This window comes from Pongo abelii, chromosome 6, assembly GCF_028885655.2.
Source record: "Pongo abelii isolate AG06213 chromosome 6, NHGRI_mPonAbe1-v2.0_pri, whole genome shotgun sequence".
Lineage (NCBI taxonomy): Eukaryota > Metazoa > Chordata > Mammalia > Primates > Hominidae > Pongo > Pongo abelii.
This window is the reverse complement of record NC_071991.2, coordinates 34,126,917-34,138,248: the sequence shown is the minus strand read 5'-3', so window position 1 is coordinate 34,138,248 and position 11,332 is coordinate 34,126,917.

Here is an 11,332-nt window from a genome sequence, read left to right as displayed (position 1 = left end):
CGCTGGGATTGCAGGCGTGAACCACTGTGCCCCGCAGAAAATATTCCAAACCTTTAAAAAGGAGTGACATGATATGAGTATGACATGGATATCAAAACTTAACAAATGTAATATGAAAAAGTAATTATAGGCCAATCTCACATATTAATATCAGTGCAAAAATATTAAACGAAATAATGATAAGTAGAATCCAACATCTCATTTAAATATGAATTCTTTCTGACTACATGATGCTTATGCTAGAAACAGAAAAAAGATTAAATACTGACAATATATTAATATCATTCAGTATATTAAAAGTCTGAGAAAAATCCTATCATCTCAATAGATGTCAAAAGAGCATTTAATAAATTTCAACGCTCATTCATGATTTTTTTTAAAAAAGTTAATGAAAGAATATGGATAGATTCTTTCTTTAAAAAAAAATTACATAATTCCTATCAAAAGCCAGCTTCTTATAATGGGGGAAACTTAGAGGCTGTTCCAGAGAAAAATAAAAGAAGCAAGGATGTCTACAATCTGCACTACCATCTAACAGCATATTGGTGGCATTAAAACAATGCAATTAGACACAAGAATTGGAAAGAAAAAGATAAAACCATCTCTGTAAGTGACAGCATTGTTGACCTGCAATTATAGAAAACACTACTACAAACAATAGAATGCATAAGGCAATATCAGTAATCTTTATATATATAAACAAAACTCTTAGCAGATACGTGGAATAGCAAATATGTATAGTTACAACAGCAAAAATTTAATAAAATAAAATAAGAATAAAGCTAGCAAAATAATGTGCAGAACCTTTATGAAGAAATCTATAAAACAAAAATGGACATGGACAAATTTATATCCATGTACATCATATCTACTTGTATGGACAGCATGTCTATTTTTTTAAATTCAATTTATAATTTATTACTATGTCCACAAAAATACCATTTTTTCCCCTGAAGTTAAGCAAGTTGATTTAAACATTGATTTGGAAGATTAAATGATCTCGCATAGCCAGAAAATCCTAAAAATGAAGAGCTTTTGTGGAGGGTTAGCCCTTTGATACATGAAAACATAATAATAGCAAGTCTCTATGAATAAAACTGTGTTATTTATGCATAGGCAGACAGACAATGAAGCAGAAGAGGAATCTCGGAAGTAAATAAATACAATTGCATATGGACAAGTAGAGAGTTGGCAGTTGAGGAGGAGAAAAATGGACAGGATGAAGTTACTCTTGGTTTTTATGAAACAAAATGGAGCATTTTGTTGATGGATTGGCTGTGGGGATGGGAGAGAGGGAGGTGTTGAGAGTGTTTCTTGGGTTTCTGGCTAATGCGGTGGGGTGAGGTGGCAAAAGGTACTACCTAGTGCCCATTCTTAGTTACCTTTGGAATACTGGGAGTGCAAGAGAAGCTCCCTTGTAGTTGCAAAAAAAATGTAACAAACGAAAACACAATGTCATCTATAATGATGTTAATTGTGCTGATTTCATATGGACAATCACTTGTGCTGATTTCACACGTGCTGGCTTCGTGATGGGAAATCTTGTGGCTTCTCAGTTTATTATACATTATCCATACTTTATTCCACCTTATCTATGGTCACTGGTGCTTGATTTCTGTTTTAGTTTCGTATGGGATATCTCAAAGAGCTTGTGTCTATTTTCAGCTTCTGGCACTTTCCAGGACTCGACTGCATGAGCACGATCTTGTAGGTAGCCAGGAAAACCCTCTTTCCTTCGCCCCAGACAAACCGCAGTTCTTACCTCTGTCCTCACTTGCTTGAGTTGCTAGCCATCACTTTATTGTTGCTTTCCTTTCTCCACTCGTGCTCCTGTCTGCTCCATCAAGCATTCTGTAGTCAGAGCGATGTTTCTAAATTAATCTTGTTATGCCCTCCTCAAAGACTTCAGTGACTCCTCATGCCTTCAGGATAAAATCCAAGCTGTGGCTTAGAAGGCTCCAAAGCATTCAGTCATCTTCTCTGAAGGTCATTTTCTGAAACTTTGTACCTTGCCCATGGTGCCCTGGCTCTGCTGAACACTATCTCTCTGTCTAGAATGACTAGCTAACCCCTTCTCATTTTTTGGCTCTCCATTCAGGTGTCACCTTCTCCAGCAGCTTTCTTGACACCCTAGCTGGGATTTGGGACCTCTATTCCCAGTGTCACTAGCACTCTGTGCACCTATCATAACATCTTTGCCACTCGTCTTGCCTCCCCTGCGAGGCTGAGCTCCTTCTGAGAAGGGCGGTGGCTCCGACACTCCTGTTCCCCAGCATGAGGCCCAGGGACTGGCACAGAAGGGCCCTCAGCAGTTGTTGAATTTAAGGAGGAGGAAGAGTACAGTCCTATTTAGGCCCCATTCATTTCTATCGTTGCTCAAAACTTGTCCTCTCCTCCCTTCGTTCTCCAAATCTCCTAAGCGTTCCCAAACTGATTTATTTCTCACATGGCCATGAAATTACTAATTGGAATTGCTGGTGCCCAATTCATCCTGCTGGCATCTTCCCCGCTTGTCCCATTTCGGTCCCTGGAAATTCCACATTACTAATGAACCACTACCCTTTGCAATAAATCTGCAATTCATCAATATGGTCTAATTTTTTAAACATTTCTTTTTTTCCTTGGTGTTGGGTCACTTCAGGCCATTATGAGAGACAAATAAAGTGGCTTGTTGAAACATAATGATTAAAATATGAGACTGTCTTTTTATCTTCACACTCAGACAAGCTTGCTAATTGCAAGGTAAGGTTGGAGCAGCTTTAAACTTCTTGGCCACATGCAATATTTAGGAAGGAAAATGAATGAATGATTAACTTTTGGTAAATAAGAGAAGTGGAGGCACATTTCCACCGTTGCAATATTGTGAGAGGAAAAAGAAAACTGCAAACCTCTAGTTGGTATAAAGAAAGATTAAACTCTGTTTTACTTGGAAGAATTACAAACTCAAATTGAATTCAGATATTCACTTGTGTTGTTAATTCAAAGTCATCTTTTGCATCTTAACACACCTCTATTCTGATGACGTATTGAGGTTTGGTTTGCTTTGCCTCTCCCTCCTTAGGCATGTGGAAGACCCTCCACTGGCCCTCCCAGAATGTCTTTCTCCCTCTCCCTACCCTGCTCTCTGCCCCGAGAAGCTGCCCAGTATGGACTGCCTCAACAGCTTCCCTTGTTTGTGAATTCTGGTTGGTCTGGACAACAGGAAACACTGGACGAGATGGGAGGCAGAAGAAGAGAGAGGATGGGATGTTTACTGTCACAGCCAGCCCAAGGTGATGGCTGTGTTTCTCCCTCAAAGGCTGTGTCCTGTCTAGCAGCCCCCTGCTATGGACAGAATGGTGGCCACGCTGTGGAACTCACCTTGCCCTTTCAGACTGAGGAGTGGTAAAGAACCTCCCAGTTGCCAGCCTTTGTTGGTTTTCTTGAACCCTGTTCTCACCTTGGTATATAATCCCAGCATTAAGTTTCCTCAAAATCACCCATTTCAGAGGGCCATTTGTTTCCTGGGACTCTGGCCGACATTCACATCAAAAAATTCAATTCCAGAACACCAAGTATTTAGAGGTCACTTCCTCCAAGTTCCTCACTTTGCAAAGGAAGAGAATGAAGCTCACAGAGAAAGGATGGCTTGCCACCTGCCATGTAGCCGTTGACAGCATAGCCAAGACTGGAACCCACAGCTCTTGTATTTTCAGACTAGCATTCCTACTTTGGTGGCAAAAGGCATGAATCAAATAATTGAGCTTGCTTATGAATAGCAACTATTACCACTATTATATTAGTTAGCTTTTACTGAGGGCTTCCTGCATGGTGGGCGTGTGCTAAGTGTATTTGTTTATCATCTTCAGCTCTCCCAAACATATGATGCAGTTCCTGCATGTTTGCCGATGTTGTCGATTGGGAAAGTCGAGCTAAATTGTGTGTCACCAGTCACACAGCTTGGGGTAATGTGTGACAGCCCAGGATTCCCACCTGGATCTTTCTGACAAGAAAGTCATGTTTAGACCACCCTGTAAGATACATTTGGCCAAGACCCATGATGTGGGCTGAATCTGAAACCAAATAATGTCTAAGAGGCCAGAATAAATGTCAAATGATGTTTAAGCCAAGAGAGCTGCGGTGAGCATGGAAAGGTTGTGGGGCCGTATGGTCAGCCGGCAAGTGTGGAGTTGGTTCGTATGCTTCTCTCACCATTTTGTGGCTTGCCCCAGTGAAAATGGCGGTTCCAATGGGATGGACCATGCCAGAAAGTTTAGTCCTCATCAGGCAGAAGCCCCTGAGAAAACGGGGGCTGACAGAAGCCCCTGGGAGATGCTCAGGGAGTGGCCCAAGGTTGGGAGCCAAGCTGGAGTCCAGAGTCAGAACCGGGAAACTGTCCCGATCATGGGAACCAGGGATCTGGGAAGCACTTGGACATGATTCCACCAAAAACTGTCTCTTTCACTCAAGGAATCTTAAAGAATTACACACAGCCACTGTCCATAGCTATTTTCCACATGATTAAATCAGTATTTGCTTAATAAAGAAAATCTGGTAGAAATGAGGAAGTGGAGAAAACAAAATAAATTTTTTCAGCTCAGGAATGTCACCATGTTTGCCACAAGAGCCCATGGTTTGGGACATTCGTGTCTGGCGGGGAAAGGGGGATATCCCAGATGCGGGATGTGGCAGAGAAACTATGAGGGAGAGCACTGCCAAGTCCCTTCTGGGCCCCACACCTGGGCCTGCTGCCCTGTGGCTCCCCAAGGACTCCAGAAGCAGCAAGGAATGGGACACTCAGGATCTGTGCCAGCAGTGCCACCTTGAGCAAGCCATGCCCCTTTTCTGAGCTTCAGTTTCTGTATCTGTAAGAGGAGCATGGTCAGCTCTGCCTGTGCAGGTCTCGCCATCTCACAGCGCCCTGTCCTCCAGCTGCATTTTTGCTGGAAAGCATGGCCCGGCTAGGGAATCCTGCTCCCCTCTCATTGCTCACCAGGGCTCCCCTCATCTCATCTTTACCCAATTCCCCTGGCCACGACCTCCCACCCACCATGGGAAGCTGCAGCCCTGGTAGGACCCATGGATCCCGGGTTTCCTGGTGGTCACCTTCCTAAGTCAGATTCCGATGCTGCCTTCTTCGTGAGGCTTCTTGTGTGGATTCTCTTAGCATCAATCCGCGGTGCCAGGGGATGTTTAGATTAGGTCATGCGCCTACTCCCAGGAAGTTGCATGTGTCCTCACTGGTTCACTAAAAACATATTTCTTAGAAGTGAGGCCTTACTGCTCAGCTGGCCTAAAAACACAAGCAGGATGAGATCACCCACAGGACCCCAGTCCTGGCTGAATGCTGATGTAGTCCCTCCTGGGGGACAGGGGTGCAGCTGTGATCCTCAAGCGAGGAACTCAAGCTTCTGCAAGGTCCCTGGTTCTAGAATGTCAGTAGTAGAGACCCTGCTTCCCCCAGCCAGACACACCTTGGATACACAGGCCCACTTTGAGACCATAAGACAAAGCTCAGGACAGGAGCCCTTCCCGACCCTAGATCTGGTGAATGAAAAGGAGGTGGGCATTTCCTTTCCATTACTTTAAAAATGCTCCGTGGGCTGGGCACGATTACACACCTATAATCCCAGCACTTTGGGAGGCCGAGGTGGGTGGATCACTTGAGCTCAGGAGTTCCAGACCAACCTGGGAAACGTAGTGAGACATTGTCTTTACAAAAAATATAAAAATTAGCTGGGCATGGTGGCACGTGCCTGTGGTCCTAGCTACTTGGGAGGTTGAAGTGGGAAAATCTCTTGAGCTCGGGAGGCGGAGGTTGAAGTGAGCCAAGACTGCGCCACTGCACTCCAGCCTGGGCTATAGGGCAAGACGCTGTCTCAAAAAAACAAAAACAAAAACAAAAAAATGCCTCGTGCCTCTGTCTCCTGAGACAGAAACACTTCCTGGGGTACTATGAGGGAAGGGTGAGATTTGGGGCCACACCAGCATGAGGGGGAACACAACTGTGTGACCACAGACAAGTCACTACATGTCTTGGGGCCTCTTGCTCAGCTATAAAATGGGGAAAGCAGATGTTAGGAGACCACATATGTGAGCACGTGGACCAGTGTCTTGGCATTGTCCCAGGAATGGCTTGTGAACTCTACTTGGCTGAATCATCTGAACTTTTAGGAATCCCAGTTGTCTGGCCTGTTGAGGTTAACTACTCATGTGGTTCTGATTTATATAAGGGAAGATAAAAATGGCAGCTACTCGGGAGGCTGAGGCAGGAGAATCGCTTGAGCCTGGGAGGCGGAGGTTCCAGTGAGCTGAGATTGCGCGACTGTACTCCAGCCTGGGTGACAGAGCAAGGCTCTGTCTCCAAAAAAAAAAAAAAAAAAGGCAAAGCAAACTCACAAACTCAGAAGAGGAGAAGGAGAAGAAGAGGTGGCTCCTGCTACCTGCCCTCTTGCCCTAGTATGGACAAGCATGCCACACAGGCAGGTAGACCCTCGGGGCAGGAAGGAGCTGTAAAATTCCACTGTTCTCAGCACTTGGAAAACAAGCCTTCAGTGAGCAGCCACTCGGCCTTTGGTCTTGCTTTGCTCTGACATCCAGGATCTAGCCAGCCACAGGGAGATCTGGGGTGGTGAATGTCCTGCCTACATCACAGCTTGGGCACAGGAGCTTTTCATGGCAGGCTCGTTTGCTGTAGGACATGCACTATTCCGGATGAAAACTCTGATTAGATTTCCAGGCCAGAGCCTTTCTGGCGCGCCCGTGACTCTCCCGCCATGCTGTGGCTGTCGTGGACCTGCTCACAGGTCCTTCCGAGCTGCTTGTCTGCTCCCTCACTCCGAGCGCCCACCTCCCGATGCTCTCCTTGCTTTCAGCCTCCCTGCCCAGGCCTGGAGTTTGGCCTGCTGTGCCCTTTGACTGGACACCCGCCAATGACTCCACTCTCCCGCCCTGGCCACCCCTCTTCACTGCAATTTGGAGTCTGTCCAGGTCCTCTGAGATACCTCATAGGAGGGCTCTGTTTCTCCCCACAATCGGGCATGTGCTCATTAGTCATGGGATGAGCGGGTCATTTTGGAGCTTTCTACCTGAGGCAGGGGCCGTGGGGTTGATCCATTTCACTGCCTCAAGGCTTGGCAAGGCACGGGGAGGGCCACTGCTGGGCAGACCCACCTGGGCTTTGGTCAAGAGGGTGAGTGGCAGCCTGGGGATGCAGCTTCTCCCGCAGTCCCCCGTAGAGGCATGGGAGCAGCTGCGTGATGACAACCTGTGCCAGGAAACTCCTTTTCAAGCCGACTTCTTAGGAATGAGGTGCTGCTCTAGAAATCTACAACAGAGACCAACTGCCACTGCCCTGGCCACAGGGTCCAGCTGCGGATTAGGAAATGGGCGTAGTGCAGGAAGATAGAAAAATCAGTCCCCGCCTTCCTTAGTAATGACGCTGTCAGGTGGGAGGAAGGAGCCTTGACTTCCCGAGCCCATCAGAGGCTCTGGGACAGGACTGGGGTGGGGATGCTCGACTTGGAGCCCTTCTTGTACATCCTCTTTGAACCCTTCTCAGCCTCCTGGAACCCTGGCAGTTGGTCCGTGGCACTTTGGTCCTTCTGCTGAGTTCTGACAGCCCAAGGTCATCTTCTCTCTGCCCCTTCCCTGTGTTGGTGCCGCGCATCCGCTGTCCCCTCCACTCACATCGTGCCAGGCCCCATGGTCTGGAACCATCTGCCCTCTGCTCCATCAGAATCTGCCTCAGATCATGTTGCAGCCTGCTCAGTTCCCTTCATAAAACACATATAGCGCTAACACTGTGTTCCTAGGCCTAAAGGCCCCACGTGAGTGAGACCTGGCCCCAGAACGCCAAGTCACAGAAGCCCGTGGATTCTAGTGTGCAATGGCCACAGCAACCTGAGGTGCCACCTTCCACGGGACAGCGGCATGAGGATGCCTGGTCTCCTATGGGAGGTGGCTGGGCTTTGGAGGATGAATAGGAATTCTAGTGCAAAGCATGGAAGAGTCCACATGGTGTGTCTGGGGAAACACACATAGCTCGGTGTTTTCCAAGTTGAGTGGAGGGGCACCAACTGGAGTACAGTCTTGCCACCGACTCACCGCATGCCTTGCTGGCCCTTTGCTTTCCTGGGCAGGTCTCTCCATCAGGGCTGGCCCACCACACAGTCTGCAGTATGGGGCACCCAAATGCCAGGGGAGGAAGCAGGGGTTCTGTGTGTGAGGGTGGGGCTTGGGCAGAAGCCACCAACCGTGTCTTCAGGAGACCCAGAAAGCCCCTGCTAAGGACATGGGTGGGACAGCAATGCATGGAGAGCAACGGGCTAAGAATTTCACCTTTCTACCTCACTTATGCTCCTCAAGGTCTCTGCATCTATATGAAGGGTCTGGAAATTGAGTCCAACCACTGTAACACGTGGCTTTTTCCATTAGCAATGAGAGTGGGCTCCAGTCAGCTCTGCAGGAGCTACTTCCCCCTGTTCTTACTTAACCAGAGCCCCGGTTGGGCGCTTGGCCTAATCACTCATGAGCAGGAGCCAAGTTCATCACTTCTTGACTCTTCAGCTTTGAACACCTTTGCATCTTCAGTGAAACTTCTGGATTTGCAGGTGACAATCTCCATCCTGGGCCTGTCTCAGTGGTGGAAATAACATGGCACGGAATCACCCTGCATTCCCCCAGGAGCACACCCCTGCGAGGCCCTGGCATGTGTTCCCGGCCTCTGGACATTTTCAGGTGTTGCTCCTCTGCTTGGCTGGCTGCCGCTGCTCTTTCACCCTGCTGAGAATGACTGGACTCTTCCACGCTCATCAGCTCACAGCTTCTGCCCAGCCCCTCCTCTGGAAGAATTCCCTGCCTCTCCCCTGTGTCTCCCCTCTCTTGGGACACCAGGCTCACTCACTGTGATTGGCCAATGCCATGTGGCCCCTCTACTAGTGGGCTTATTGGAAGGCAGGGACTAAATTAATTTGTAATTTCCCCCCCTAGCACTCATCACAGGGTCTGGCTTAGAGAAGCTCTCTTAGTGTTGGTTGGAAGAAACGACAAAAGGAAGGAAGGAGGGAAGGAAGGGAGGAGGAACAGAAGGGAAGAAGGGAAGGTGGAAAGAAGGGAAAGAGAGGAAGCAAAGGAGGGAGAGGAAGGAAGACAGAGAAAGGAAGGAAGGAAAGGAAGGAGACCTTTGGTGACAACAGAAAGGCAAGGTTGCTTCAGTCCCTGAAACACTTTACCCCAAGGCTGCGGGTGGCCCTCCCACTGGGACATCCCCAACAGGTCCACATCTCTTATTTGGATCCTGCTGGCTGCTGGCATCACCATCATGCCAGGGCCTAGTGCCTGCCTCCTGGCACTGGACTACACAGAAGGGGGTGGTGATGTTGGCCCTGGCTTCCATTTGTAGGACCTGGTGCCATAGATGTCCCATGGAGAGCTCCATGGCACCTGTTAGGAGATGGGTGGCAGAGGGAGGCTTTGCTATGCTTGATGTTCAGCCCCTTGGGAGGTGCCTCTGGGAGCTGAGGAGGATCTGCCTGAGAACAGCACACCAAAGACAACTGCAGCCCCAGCCTCCATGCCCTGTCAGGGCCAGCGGTACAGCCAGGTGCCTCAGACTGCTGGAAATCTCCCATCGGCCCCGTCCCCTTCCTTCCCAATCAATCAAGTGGACACCACACCCTGCCACACTCAGACAGGGCTCAGCCTCTCCTCATTTCCTAGATAGTCACTGTCCAAATCCCGCATGCTGTCCCCTGCCTGGATCTTCCCAGCCCTCCCTCCTGCCTCCCAGAAGCCAGTCCAGTCCCCTCCCCAGTGACAGTATGGTTCTTTGTGATAGGAAAAAATAAAATTCTTAAGAGTAAGAAAAGCATCCATAGATCTCCACTCCAATGAAGCCCCTTATTCTGGGGCAAAAGCTGGGATCAGTCAGTAGCTCTGAATCCGAGTCCACAGGAGCGGGCACACCTATGCTCAGATGCCACATCCCCACATAGTGCATCAAACCAGGAGGAACTATGGCTGCAACCCAATCCGCGGAGGTGTCTGGGCCCTGGAAAGCTCCCTTACACAGCACAGAAGTCAGCAAGACGTGGGGAGTGAAGCAGGGAAGGGCGGCCTTCTTGGATGTCCCTCTTCCCTCCCTGTCCTTGCTCTCCCCGCGCCGCCATCCCGGAGGAAGCTTCCTGATTGGTTAGATTTCAGAACTGCACTCCGGTGATGTCGCCGTGTGTCGAAAGGCTCCTGAAACGAGTGAGTGGGAGCTGCCGTGGGACCTGTCCAGGGCCGACTCGGCTTCATGCACTCAGTCTGCCTCCTCCCCTCATCCCCCACAGCGTTGAGATAAGAAGGGGTGAACACAGCAGTGGACTTGTGGGCTGGGAGGACGGCCCTGCTGGGCTTTGGGTTCGGTGGTCGTATTGGTCTTTCTCTTTGCCCCTTTTCTTTTCTTTCTCCCTTGTTAACCGATGTGATGACACTTTTGTTCCTTTTAAGTTCCAAACCAGTTGAGAAATCTGACGCTGAAGTCAGGATGATAAAGGTCAGCTTGCCCCATGGCTCAGCGCTGGGTTGCCTATCGCTCCCCCACTCCTCACCTGAGTACAGTGAGCTGCCCTCAGTGAGCTCGGGTCTGGGAAGGCTCCGGCGCTTGGTTAGCTCTGAGGTCAGTGTAAGGAAAAGGGGAACAGGTCAGAGGCCACACTGTTAGGACGGTGACCAGAGAGGCCATGGAGTGGAAGCAGCAGACGCCTGATGGTTGTGGGAGATGCCTGTGGAGATGGGGAAGCTGCTTCCTCCTTCCTCCTGCCTGAATGGCCACTGAGGAAGGCCGTCCCCGCTGGTGCGGGCAGTGGGGCGGGGTGCGACTGCTGTTCAGGCGAGGCACTGCGAGTTGGCCGGGCATGCGAGCGAGAGATTTTGTAGGTAACTAAAATTTGAGATCAGGAGCTTTGGTGAAAGGCTGCCCAGGGCTGTGTGGGGACTGTCAGCACAAAAAGGATAGTCTGAAGCTAGGCAGAGATGCCTAGAGCAGGACATTACAGCACCAGTGTCCAAGAGGCAGTGTGGGATTCTCAGGCAGACTGCACATGCACCCGCCCTGTCTAGACCAGGGCAGGAGGCATGATCCAGGTCCTGCCTCAGGACAATCAGCAGGTTTTGGAAGCTAGACCCATTGGGGAGGTTCTCCACGGCCTGGTGGGAGGCCTGGAAGGACCCACGTGGGCTCCCTTCTGGGTGTAATGTGTAATAAATATAGAGGCAGGGAGAAAACGTGAAGTCCGGACCAGGCCAGATTCCCCCTGCTGCTTCCCCTCGGATATTCACCCTTTCATTGAACATTTACTGACTACCT